This window comes from Sminthopsis crassicaudata, chromosome 3 (assembly GCF_048593235.1).
Source record: "Sminthopsis crassicaudata isolate SCR6 chromosome 3, ASM4859323v1, whole genome shotgun sequence".
NCBI classification, from domain to species: domain Eukaryota; kingdom Metazoa; phylum Chordata; class Mammalia; order Dasyuromorphia; family Dasyuridae; genus Sminthopsis; species Sminthopsis crassicaudata.
In genome coordinates this window covers 89,272,325-89,285,541 of record NC_133619.1, presented here as the reverse complement: position 1 = coordinate 89,285,541, position 13,217 = coordinate 89,272,325, and positions in this window count along the sequence as shown.

Here is a 13,217-nt window from a genome sequence, read left to right as displayed (position 1 = left end):
TGGTACCTCAGGTATTTAATAAATCACTTTCCTATCCATCCATTCTTTCGTTCAACAAACATTGATTGAGTGAGTACTAAAACACAATGTTTTACATGAAAGATTGCTGGACTTGGAGTAACAAGATTTAAAAAAAAAAAAACATACACTAGGAAAAAGTGAAGTATCCAGATTGAATACTCTAAAGAGATTCCACAAAAAAAAATTCTGAAGAACAGGGTAACACTTTAAGAAAGTCTTTGGTGACTAAGAATCCGAAATGAAACTCCTAAGTGAAAAAGCCCACATATGGTCATTGAGTCATATAATGAGCCTCAACACATCAGAAAGGCAATCTCTCTTTCTCTGAACCAGTCAGCACTGCCTAAGATAGAGCCATCCATCCAACAAGCAAACTGTGCTACTAGTTTGTGACATGAGAAAGGTCAAAAGAAAATCAGGACAAGGAGAAAGAACAACTGAGGGACAGAATATATTTATTTTTCCCAAGAGATCTTTAAGAATATTGAAAAACATCTGTGCAAAGGGCAATATGGTAAGAGTGAAAAGAACTCTGCATTTGGAGACAGGAAACCTGAATTCAAACTTTGGTTCAGCTACTACCAGCTGAATAATGCAATACACAGAATACCAGGTCTGTAACTAGATCTGACTCCAAATCCGGTCAGACACTATCTGACTTTATCTCCCTAGACAAACTACTTTATTCCTAGTCTCAGTTTCCTTATCTGTAAAATGGGAGAAGGGGTAGATTTCATGGATCTCAGGTTCTCTTCAGCTTTATATCTATGAGCCTATGAATTTATCATTTTGGGCAAGTCATATAACCTCTGGGTTTCAGATTCCTCATCTATAAAATGAAGGTATTGAACGAGGTCCCATTTTCTTAAACTGTTGATTGTGACTCCATCTATGTCTTATAACTGAATATGGGAGCAGAAAAAATATGATTTATCAATAAATATATATATAAACACATATATTTATTGCACATATCATAAATATACATTATTGCTATAAATTTTTGATTTGTATACCTATTTTACATACCTGCATACCCAGGGTCACAGAAAAATTTCCTGGACAATCTTGGGGAATGGCTAAATAAGTTATAGCATATAAATGTAATAGAACATTATTGTTCTATAAGATATGATGAGCAAGCTAATTTTAGAAGAACCTGGAAAGGTTTATATGAACTGATGCTGAATGAACTGAGCAGAACCAGGAGAATGCTGTACCATAACAACAAGATTATATGATGATTAATTGTGATGGACTTGGGTCCTCTCAGCAATGTGATGATCCAAAACAATCCCAATAGTCTTGGAATGAAAAATGCCTTTCCCATTCAGAGGGACGGGGGAGATTGAATATGGATCAAAGCATAATAGTTTCATTTTGTTTTGTTTTGTTTTGTTTTGCTTTGCTTTTACTTTCTTTTGGCTTTCCTTTTTTGCTTTGATTTTTCTTGCACAACATGACAAATATGGAAATATGTTTAAAATTATTGTACTTGTGTAATCTCTATCAGATTGCTAGGTGTCTTGGGTAAAGGGAAGGCAAGGGAAAGAAGGGGGAAAAGTTTGGAACTCAAAATCTTACAGAAATGAATGTTGAAAACCATCTTTACATGTATTTGGAAAAATAAAATATCATTGAGGGGAAAAAAACTTTCTTGGATAAAAAGGGATCACAACTGGAAAATTTTTTTAAAGTCCTGGACTAAATGACCTTTTTCAGTCTCCTCCAGGCCTATTTTCTCACGTCCTTATTAATGTGTAAGGGTATAAGATATGGATTACATGGCCTATGAAAGTGTCTTTAAGATATTGGGGTCTATTTACATTAGGATATTTCATATAAACCTCACCATACACCACATATATATGCCCACACACTGATTTTAGCAAAAGCTTCTCTCTCTAGGGTTATTTTTATTTTGGGAAAATGGACCTTTCATAGCATCTAAATACCAGAAAGGATCTCATAGACCTCTCTATTTTATCTAATCTAATCCTTTCCCAGTTAAGAATGTCTTATATGAGTCTGTGACAGCCCTCTTTGTGGTAGCCAGAAACTGGAAACTAGGTGTATTCCCATCAATTGGAGAATGGCTGAATAAATTATGGTATATGAATATTATGGAATATTATTGTTCTGTAAGAAATGACCAACAGGATGATTTCAGAAAGGCCTGGAGAGACTTACATGAACTGATGCTGAGTGAAATGAGCAGGACCAAGAGATCATATATACTTCAACAACAATACTGTATGATGATCAATTCTGATGGACGAGGCCCTCTCCAACAATGAGAGGAACCAAATTAGTTCCAATAGAGCAGTAATGAACTGAACCAGCTACATCCAGCGAAAGAACTCTGGGAGATGACTATGAACCACTACATGGAATTCCCAATCCCTCTATTTTTGTCCGCCTGCATTTTGGATTTCCTTCACAGGATAATTATACACTGTTTCAAAGTCTGATTCTTTTTGTTCAGCAAAACAACTGTTTGGACACGTATATATATATATATATTGTATTTAATTTATACTTTAACATATTTAACATGTGTTGGTCAACCTGCCATCTTGGGGGGAGGGGAAGGAGGGAAAAAATTGGAACAAAATTTTGGCAATTGTCAACGTTGTAAAACTACCTATGCAAATATCTCGTAAATAAAAACTATTTTTAAAAAAATGTCTTCTATGATAGCTGTCTCAACTAGCTGGGGACCATTATGGGTAAGAGGTATCAAACTTACTCTGTTTGGACCCAGGACACAGAACCAAGGAAATCACAAGAAGACAAATTTAGATGCGATTTCAAGGAAAACATTAATAACAATTAGAATAATCCCCCAAAAGGGGAATGGGCAGGTCTTCCTACTTAGAGATCTTTAAGAAAAAGCTGAATTCCCCACTTATCAGGTAGAATGTAGTGAACATTTCTTTAGGTTGTGAGTTGGACTGATGACATTTGAGGTCCTTCCAACTCTCCAATGTCACTACAATAGAGTACTGGATCTGGAGTTAGGAAGTCCTGAGTTCAAATCCATCCTCCAGACACTCCAGATACTTACTAGCTGTATAACTCTGAGCAAGTCACTTAATTCTATTTGCCTCAGTTTTCTCATCCATAAAATGAACTGGAGAAATAGCAAACCACTCTAGTATCTTTGTCAAGAAAACTCCAGATGGGCTCATGAATTGTCCAACAAGATTTAAAGAATTGAACAACAGTAAACAGTAACCTCAATAGATTTGGTTTCTACCCATAACTACAATTATGAGAACCAGAAGCTATTTGATAAAAGAATAAGATAGACCAGTCCTATAATATGTTCATTTCTCATCTCTAATAATCTCATTTCATCTAATTTCCCATCTTTAATCTCTAATTTCTCCTCTTTAATAATTTCACCACAGATCAGTATTGGACAGGGGAGACCCAGCTGAATCAAACAGGGAATGGAGGGATAGAGTTATGAAATTTTCCTGAAAAGAACACAAGGAAGAGCCATTCTTAGTGTCCAAGAAAGAGATAACTTGATACAAGTAAGTCCCGTGTGTCTCAGTGAGACCCATATGCTTCAATATTTTTGGACCATAATAGTTTTCCATCTCATGAAGTTTCATCTTGGACCTAATATAAAATTTTGGATGGAGTTCTGGCTCCAGTACAATTCTAAGGGAAATTTTATTTTCAATATTTGTTTTAGTCCCATCCAAAAGAATACCAAACTATCAAGCCAAAGGTTATCTTCTGAGAGTCTTAACATTTAGAGCCATGTCTCCTCAGGACAGAGAGCAGCATAGACATGGGCAGAATTAAGTCCCACATCAAACTTGTGATGTCATCAATCTATTTATCATTTACTAAACTCTCAGGGAGGGCTGGGTTCTGTAACTTCTCAGAGAAGAAAACTCTCAGTACTTAGAGAACTCACTTGGTAAGCATCTGGCCCTTTAAGAGTCCCATCAAGTCACACACATCTGCTGCTCAGAGCACACACATTCTTCCCATTTTCCCCCAAGACTTGTGCTTTTTTTTCCTGTTGAATATGGCGGGGAGGGGCCGCAAATACAGAGAGATTCCATATCTGTCAAATTATCTGCCACATGAAAAAGATAACTCTTGAGAGAAGCTGTATGTAGGTGGATGCCCATGGAATTTTGTCTTTCTTTCTTGTTAATTTGTGAGGGAGAATTCTCTCACATAAGGCAAGGCTAGAACTCCCATCATCCAAGGCCTGGGGAGTCCTGTGGTGAATACAGACTCTCAATTACCCTCTCCCTCCCTCCTCCGAGTTTAATTGAACAGTTTGCGAGCCATATGGCAAAGGTTGAGGTCAGACAGATAAAACGTTTCATTGCTATGAAGAATGGTTAACAAACGAGTGAATGTAAATTCTAACACATCGTAAAACTGTTGCAAACGAGGCTGAAAAGAGACTTTAGCTATGGCAGGAAATCTGTTTTCCAGCTCCACCCTAGTCCTTCCAGTTCATTACAGGTATTGTAGAGAGAAAATAGAGTTTTGTGTTCTCTCCTGGCAATCTGGGCCCTGCTCCTCTGCCAGATTTCTAATGACCTTTCAATGATGATTTAGAGGTTTTGTGCCCCAGGAGTTGTAAAGGATTTCAGCTCTGCTAGCCCCCTCACATGCATCCACCAAGATGCACACACACAATCTCCCAACAGCAGTACCAGCATCAGCAACTTTTGTCCTGGCTCCGCTTCAGTGCCCACTCTCAGCTCCACAATGCACTAGGAGGTCACTGGATCAAGCCAGTGTCAAGAGAAATCCCCCCAAAGCTCAATGGTTTACATTGGAATTGGATTCATGGCAATTTGTAAACTGTGTTGGTGGCAAGACCACCCCCACCACCAAAAAGAGGCAACTCCCCATGACCCCAGAGAGGAATTTGAACTGAAAGCAGGGTCTGTCCCTACAACCCGATAGCCATCTCACAGCCCCCCGGCCCCTAATGGGGAAGCTTCTAGGAAAGAAATCTGAATACCACCCAGCCTTCTGCCTTGAGTCTTCAGACAGCATGAATTCAAGATGGAAAGAGACCAGACTGTACAAGAAGAAATGAGGGGACTGTCAATGTAGTCAAGTTTCAGATCATGCAAAATTTCCCTAGACCCTATTCCCTAGACCACCATAGTCAGCATACATTTACATGTTTCTTCCCTTTCTCAAACTCTCTTCACATTGACTCTTTCCCACCCCCTCTCAATAATGGGTCTCGCTGCTTCAGGTTCCCCATAGTGTCTACCATGATATTCAGATGGATGCCCTATTCATCAGGTTCTTGGGATCATTTAGCTGAAATGGGACTAATGGCGGCCCGGGGGTGGTTGTTTAATCCATTTTTCTCTCCTTTTGACATGGGAAAGACATTTAAGTTGAAGGAAAAGTAGAGGTATAGAAAAGGGAGGTCACAACCAGGAGTCCACAATGCCCCTTCTATTCAGTAGTACTTTATAAAGGAGTACGGATTTAGAAGGGACCTCAAAGACCGTTCTAATCCAACCCCCTCAATTTACAGATGAGAAAACTGGGGCCCAAGAATGATCAAAATCATACAGATTGTAAATGACATAGATAAAATGTGTACGCAGACTGACTGAAAGGCCAATGTTCTTTCTACTGATACAACTTATCCCTTCCTCAGTTTTTCTACCTGTGAAAACGAAGCTAATATCTTTTTTTTTTCTTCCTTTCCAGGAGTAACAGGGCCCTAGGTATCTTTTGTTTTCTATCATTTCTATGCAGCTATTTTAAGTTAATCAATTAGTAGGCCCACTAATTAAAGAAATGAAGTATAATGAGAAAGTCAATGCACATTAGATCACTCCTCTCTATATTCTATTAAACTTCAAATTTTTTCAAAGATCCATGTTTTCATCTGGATACATACTCCCTCCACTCACAGACCACTACCTTTCTTTACCTTGACCAATAATCTGCCTAAATTTATAGAGCTAGAAAGAAAAGCGGTCAACCAATCCAAACCCTCAATAGTCAAAGAGCAATTTGGTCAGTCACATAGTAGTAAGCATCAGAGGACAGTTTTGAACTCAGATCTTCTGACTCCAAAGTTGGTGATATTTATGGTCTATCTCCATTATATGGAGTACAACATCTCTAGTTGGATTTGCCAGTAAAACATTTTATCATCTAGTGGAAGGAGGAAAGGAAGGAAGGAAGGAAGGAAGGAAGGAAGGAAGGAAGGAAGGAAGGAAGGAAGGAAGGAAGGAAGGAAGGAAGGAAGGAAGGAAGGAAGGAAGGAAGGAAGGAAGGAAGGAAGGAAGGAAGGAAGGAAGGAAGGAAGGAAGGAAGGATTTATTAAATACCTCTACATTGTGCTAAACACTTTACAAATGTTATCATATTTGAACCTCACAACAAGGCTGGGGAATAGGTGCTTTTATTATTATCCCCATTTTACTGTTAGCGAAACTGAGGCAAACAGTAGTTAAGTGATTTCCTCAAGACTGTGCAACTAGTAATTTATCTGATTTGAATTCGGGTCTTCCTGATATGAAGTGGCCCTATGATTTCATTGGTACTAGGAACGCCTGAATGAGGAAATTCCCTCTTCCAAGGCTGATCTACACCTGCTTGGAAACTTAACATTTTAAAGAGCTACCTGGAACTTGGAGAAGTGATTTGGCTAGAGTTCCACAGGGCAGGATTTGAATCCTGTTTTGGAGGCTGACTCTCCATCCACTGTGACATGCTGGTTCATTTACATGCTTTCCCTAGATATTTCTACTTGGAAGTGTTAGTGGTTATGACTAGCTTTGGAACCATCAAGGTTCATCCTTAGAATACAAAGTTTTCTCTTCAATATTTGGAGATACATGTCTCTTCAAAGACTGTGGGAATGTGTGCTCCAAACAATTCCTCATCTAGTGGCCATCCTTCTAAAAAGCCTTCCAAAATCTGATCCAAACAATCAATAATCATTCTGTTACTTTGCTCGAGGTCCCCTATTTTAAAAGAAAGGCTGGCTCTGGCTCTGGAAAAGGACAATAGCTTATGGAATAATAAGAGGTAGTTTCTTTTCTGGGAGTCTTTGAATTCTGCTGAACTGTCTATCTGTACTGGGAAAAAGTGAGGAGTTTATCCCACGAAATCTTCTCAGAAACAATTTGTAAGATGGAGTCTTCAAACCTGGAGCTTCTGAGAAAGATTCTTTCAAGCATCACATCACAAATATGGCATTAAATTTCTGGGTTTATAAACTCTCTGATTTATTTTGTGAATCTCAGTCAGCAATTGTTTTAAATTAATCAAAGGGAAAAAAATCATAACTCCAGGTTTCTGAGATTTCCCATAAGGAGATATATAAATAGAGAAGTATATAGTTAGATGGGGCAGAGGATGTTGGGGAGAGTCTGGATGCTCAGGGTCAGGGAGGGGAGAGAGGAGGTCTCAAGCTACATGAGTTGAAAATTATTTATAACTTGAAAATTATTTATAAGAAAGCTTGTGAAAATGGCCCTTTCCCATTGCATTAATAATATTTGAATAGAAAAGGAAACTTTTCAGTTCTTTAGTGAGCAGTTTGGGACCCTGCCCCATCCCTTTGCCTCAGCTCCTTCCCTCCTCCCACATACACCCCTCCCCACTCTCTCCCTCACCAATGATTGATAGCTGATATTAGAGACACTGACATTCCCTTTCTTTTCTTCCATTTCTTAGGCTCTTTATTTCCCTTCTCCCCATACATTCTTTCTTCCTTTCAAGAAAAGAAAGGCTAGGGGTAAAAGGGAGGGGGATATATTCTTTCAACTCCAAGCCTTAAAAAGAAAGCTTTCTCTGAGGGAATAGGGAACTGAAGTGTCATTCAGGAACACTTGGGGAGTGTTTGCTTTTGACTTCCAGCACTATATGGCTCCCCTTACTTCATTCTCCTCTCTGCTTCAGCTGGTTCCCAGTGTTTCGCCTCCCTTTCTTCTCTCCAAGACTGGAGTCCTTGGCATCTCCCCTGGGGCACCACTCCCTGACCCAACTGGAAGAGAAGCAGAGCAGGAGGAAGGAAGATCGGGTTGTGTTGAATGCCGCTGTCTGAGGGTGCTAGGGAGGTCACCCATTATCAAATGGTACAAAGGATGCATCAGCACAATAAATTGATGGCCTGTTGAATTTTAGCATCCACTTATTTTGATGATTTTAATTAAAATTCTTTGTGATCATAGGAATAAAGACCTAAAATAAGAGACCATTACCTTCACACTTAAATGTTTAATTGATACATGTTAAGAGGCTTCATGCATAAATAAGTGCATAACAATAAAGGGGCATTTATGCCTTGTCTTTAGTTATACCTAGGCTAATGGAAGAATCTAATTCTTTTCTGGTAAAACACCATCCCTGCTGATGTGCTCTGCTGAGTATGCTTCTGTCAAATACCTATTCAATAAACAAACAGCATGACATAAATAACAAAGCTCCACATAGACAATACCAATGGATTTTACCTTCTTAGTAAGAGCCCCTAATACTTCTATGCTATAAAAGCCAACCTCTTTTCTATCACAAGTGCTTATAGAGAAGAAGCCCTAATAAAAGGGATCAACCCCCAAAAGCCTAAATGAGACCTTTCCAAATTACCCACAGACAGAATGATGCTGAATCTCTGAGCTATCTTATAGGCAGCTCTCATGAGTAAGAACTATGCTATGTGTCTTATGGGCTCCGTTTTCAATCAAAGTTTGTATTCCTCAGCAACAGGATTTCTTTAAACTCCCAATTCTCCTCAGCTGACCCCATTCCACTGCAATACCTCATCTTTATTTTGTATATAGGCTAATATAAGCTCCTTGAAGATAAGAGCTGTTTGATTTTTGTATTTAGGGCTAGCACAATGCCAGGGCACTTGATAAAGGCTTGATGGATGGATTGATTGAGTTCTTTTGCATTAAGGAGGCTAAACTCAAGTTCATTTTTATGGTTGGTCAATGTCAACCTCTAAAACCTCATTCTTTTAAATTCTAAGCAAAATTACATTGGTAATTTGCTAGGTTCAAATACCTAAAAGAATATTATGTGCATCTCTTTTTTTTACTCTTGAAGCTATTAATCAAATTATGATCTGAACAGTTAATCTAGGGACTTAACTTTAGGCCAAGGACTTCCTTGAAAAGTTAAAAATTAGGTTCAGTATGCCCAAAGGGCTATAAAAATGTGTATACTCTTTAATCCAGCAGAGATCACAAAAAAGGGAAAAGGACCCACATGTGCAAAAAATGTTTGTAGCAGCTCTTTTTGTTCTGTCAAAGACCTGAAAACTGAGTGGATGCCCATCAGTTGGAGAATGGCTGAATAATATAGGAAAGCTAAGGATCATTATTGTTCTATAAGAAATAATCAGCAAAATGATTTCAGAGAGATCTGAGGTGACTTACATGAACTGATTCTAAATGAAGTGAGCAGAACCAGGAGATCATTGCACACGACAACAAGATTATACAAGGATCAATTCTGATGGACTGGCTCTCTTCAACAATGAGATGATTGAGGCCAGTTTCTCTGGTCTTGTGATGAAGAGAGCCATCTACACTCAGAGAGAGGACTGGGAACTGAGGGTGGATCACAACATAGTATTTTAGCTTCTTTTGTTGTTGTTTGTTTGAATTTTATTTTCTTTCTCATTTTTTTTTCCTTTTTGATCTGATTTTTCTTGTGTCACAAGATAATTACATTAATAGGTATGCCTATATTGAATTTATATATATATATATATATATGTGTGTGTGTGTGTGTGTGTGTGTGTGTGTGTGTGTGTGTGTTTATTTATTTACCATGTTTAACATATATTGGATTATTTGCCATCTAGGGGAGTGGGTGGGGGAAGGGGAGAATTGGAATACAAGGTTTTCCAAGGGTCAATGGTGAAAAATTGTCCTTGTATATGTTTGAAAATAAGAAGTTTCCATTAAAAAAAGTTTGTTCACCTTCTGTATTTGGCATTTGTTTCCCAAGGAAACAGTTTTATAAAAGATGTTGTTCACTGTACAGATGAGTGTTCTTGAGGGAATATACGATTGAGCAAGGCTTGATTGTTCAAGGATACAAGACAAGGGAGACATTCTATTTCTAATTGGTGGAATTACCACCTGGAGGCTTGAGACAAACCAAAGAGATGTTATTGATATATATTATTAAAATTCCCCCAAAGCAAAGGAAAGATTAAATTAATCCAAATCATGCTGGATCCTCTTAGACATAAATGGATCATCAGTGTTCTACTGGAAAGAAGTTTGGCAAATAGCAACAGGGGAAAGTCCATCTAAGGTAGTAGGCTCCTCCCTCTTTACCCTTCCCTGTTAGTGTAGTGTCATTTTTAGGCAACATCCAACTCTTTGGAACCCTTTTTGGGAATTTTCTTGGGAAAGATACTAGAGCAGTTTGCTATTTCCTTCTCCAGCTCAATTTACAGATGTGGAAACTGAGGCAAACATGGTTAAGTGACTTGCCCAGTATCACATAGCTAGTAAGTGTCTGGAACTAGCTAGATTGGAGCTCTGATGTTTTTTGACTTCAGGCTCACCCTATCTGCTGTTCCATCTAGCTGCCCTACAACAAAACAAAACACCCTTTCCCCCTTCCCCCTGATAAGAGTGGAATGTGTTGCACCCATGGAGATACCTGTCAGGAGAAGGTGGTAAATAATAACTGTGCATATGAGACCAGAGAGAGAAAAGAATAGATGGTGGTCCTCTTCATCCAAATTTCTCCTCCAACTTCCAACCACCGTTAGACTAACACTAGCCTTGTGTTTGTCATAAATGGCTTTGTGCTTATTCATTCACACATTCCCATCTTGTTCCTTTGTGACAGCTAGATTAGGTTCAGTAGGGAAGACTAGAAGACAAAAAAAAAAAAAAATGCTCCTGGGCATCTGAGAAGATAATTAATACTTATGATAACTTTAGAACCCACCTCTGGGTTTCATTTCTCTGACAATTCACCATTGTTTCAATCCAGACTATTATTCTTCCCCAGTTAAAGGCTACATAAAACAGGATTTGTAGGAGGCAATAAGCACACCCGAGAATAATCAAGCCATCTAATCAATGTTGATTGATTAGCAAGATATTTGTTCTTTAAATAAACGTAAGTATCCACCATGTACAAGACAATGTATTAAATCATCATCTCATTCATTCAATTTAGTGACACCAAAAAGGTCATATTCCAAAGTTTTTGAACTCATCTTCCAGGCTCTGAGGCCATCCCTCAATTCCATGATACTACGTTGTTTTTCTCAGAAGAAATGTGAGCAGTTTAAATAGGGGTATTTCCAGGACTCAGAGGACAAACTAGAATTAAAAGGAATCTAGTCCCTTAGAAAATAGAGCAGGCTGATAGGTAAGTAAGCATCTCACCTACAACACAAGACTAGAACTTCTCAATCAAGCCCAACTACTCATGAGGATATTAGACCTGGAATTTAGGGAGCCACTAGGAAAAGAAGGGCTTAGAGATATCAAAGATTATTTTCATGATTTTGCTGTGAGTGGGTAACTTTACATGAGCATTCCTGTAACATCACCTATTGATCACATGATTAATGTCCCATTGAACTCAGAGGGCATCTGATCTTTAAACCAATCATCTTGCCTCAAATCCTATTATGTCCCCACTAAGCCACAGGACATCTTGCTAGACTCAGGTCTCTTTGACAAGTAAGCTTATTTAACACGAGATGACATAAAACTAAAGAAGGTAATGTTTTTGCTCCTGAGATCAGGATTAGAGTTTGAAAAGAAAACTATTTCCAGAATTTCTCTTTTCTCTTTCTACAAATACCTCAACCCCTTCTGGAGTGTCAAAGCAGGAGGTGGAGGATGTGCTGGAGGGTTGATGTCTTTTGGAGATCTGCCTATTCCCTCCAGGTACCTTTCTGAGTACTGATTTGCATAAGCCCTTGTCCTTTTCTGTTCTGTCTCTTTTCCAATAAGCAGTTTGGTCCCAAGGAACTATGTGTCCCCGCTTTCTTCTCAAGCCAAAGTGCACTGATTGTTTGGAAGGGAGGATAGGAAAGGGGGGAAATAGAATAGCACTGTTGCAGAGAGTCACACCTTACTGCTCAGCGGAGGAGAGCTGGGGCTCTCCACATCTGCCAACACTCCTAATGCTACTGTGCACAGGAAGGCCCCAAGACAGATCCAGAAAGGAGCAAATTAATAATTGCTGGCAACTGAGTTCCCACAGCCAACCAGTTCTTCCCCCCTTGAGGGACTGTTTGCCCTTCCCCAAACTGTTCTAGCAACAACTTCTCAAACTGACTTCTTTGTAAAAATGAAAGTTGAGAGAATCCTTTGGAACTGCCTCTGTCAACATACCCACAAATCCCCATTTCCAGATGAACAGTGCAGTATAGTGGCAAGACCACTGGATTGGAAGTCTAAGAGCCTTAAAGCTATCCAACCTTAAACAAGTCATGTCCTCCGTCAAAGGCTCAGAGAGGCGGTTCGAAGAGATGATTTATTACTTGGTTTATGAGACAATGAAAAGAATACTTGATTTAGAGCAGAAGTTCTTAGCCTTGGGTTTATGAACTTTTTTTCAAAAAAATTAGAAAATGGTATTTCAGCATAATTCCTTACTTTTGTAATTTTAAGTGTTTTATTTTATGCATTATTTTGAAAAGGGGCAAATAGATTAAGCCATTTGCCAGGATCTGAAGCTAGATTTGTACTCAGGAAGCTGACTCATCTAGTTGTCTCTAGCTAGAAAATAAAATGAGCTGGACTTAATACCCTCTAAGAAATATCCCTTTGAGCTCTCAATTGATGATCCTATGATCTCAAAGGCCCCTTCTAAATGTAAAATTCTGATTTCATGCTTTCATGAACTACTATACTACCACAACAACTACCTAAATATCTAATCTACACTAGACCTCTGTTGTAAGAGCCTTTGGGAGCAAAAGACATAAGATGAAGCTTGGGAGCAATGGACAATTATCTTCTGGCATTTATTTCAGTGATAAACTTCCCAAATGGTCCAGGCTTCCCAAGCTTAGTGAATGTGAGAGAATATCTGAGTACATTACAATGAGAAAACATAAAGTCCTATTGAAGAGTCTCCCTTATACTGAATTTCTAATTTGGAGCTTTTGCCCTTTCCTATCCTCCCATCCAAACAATCAGTGCACTTTGGCTTGAGAAGAAAGCGGGGACACA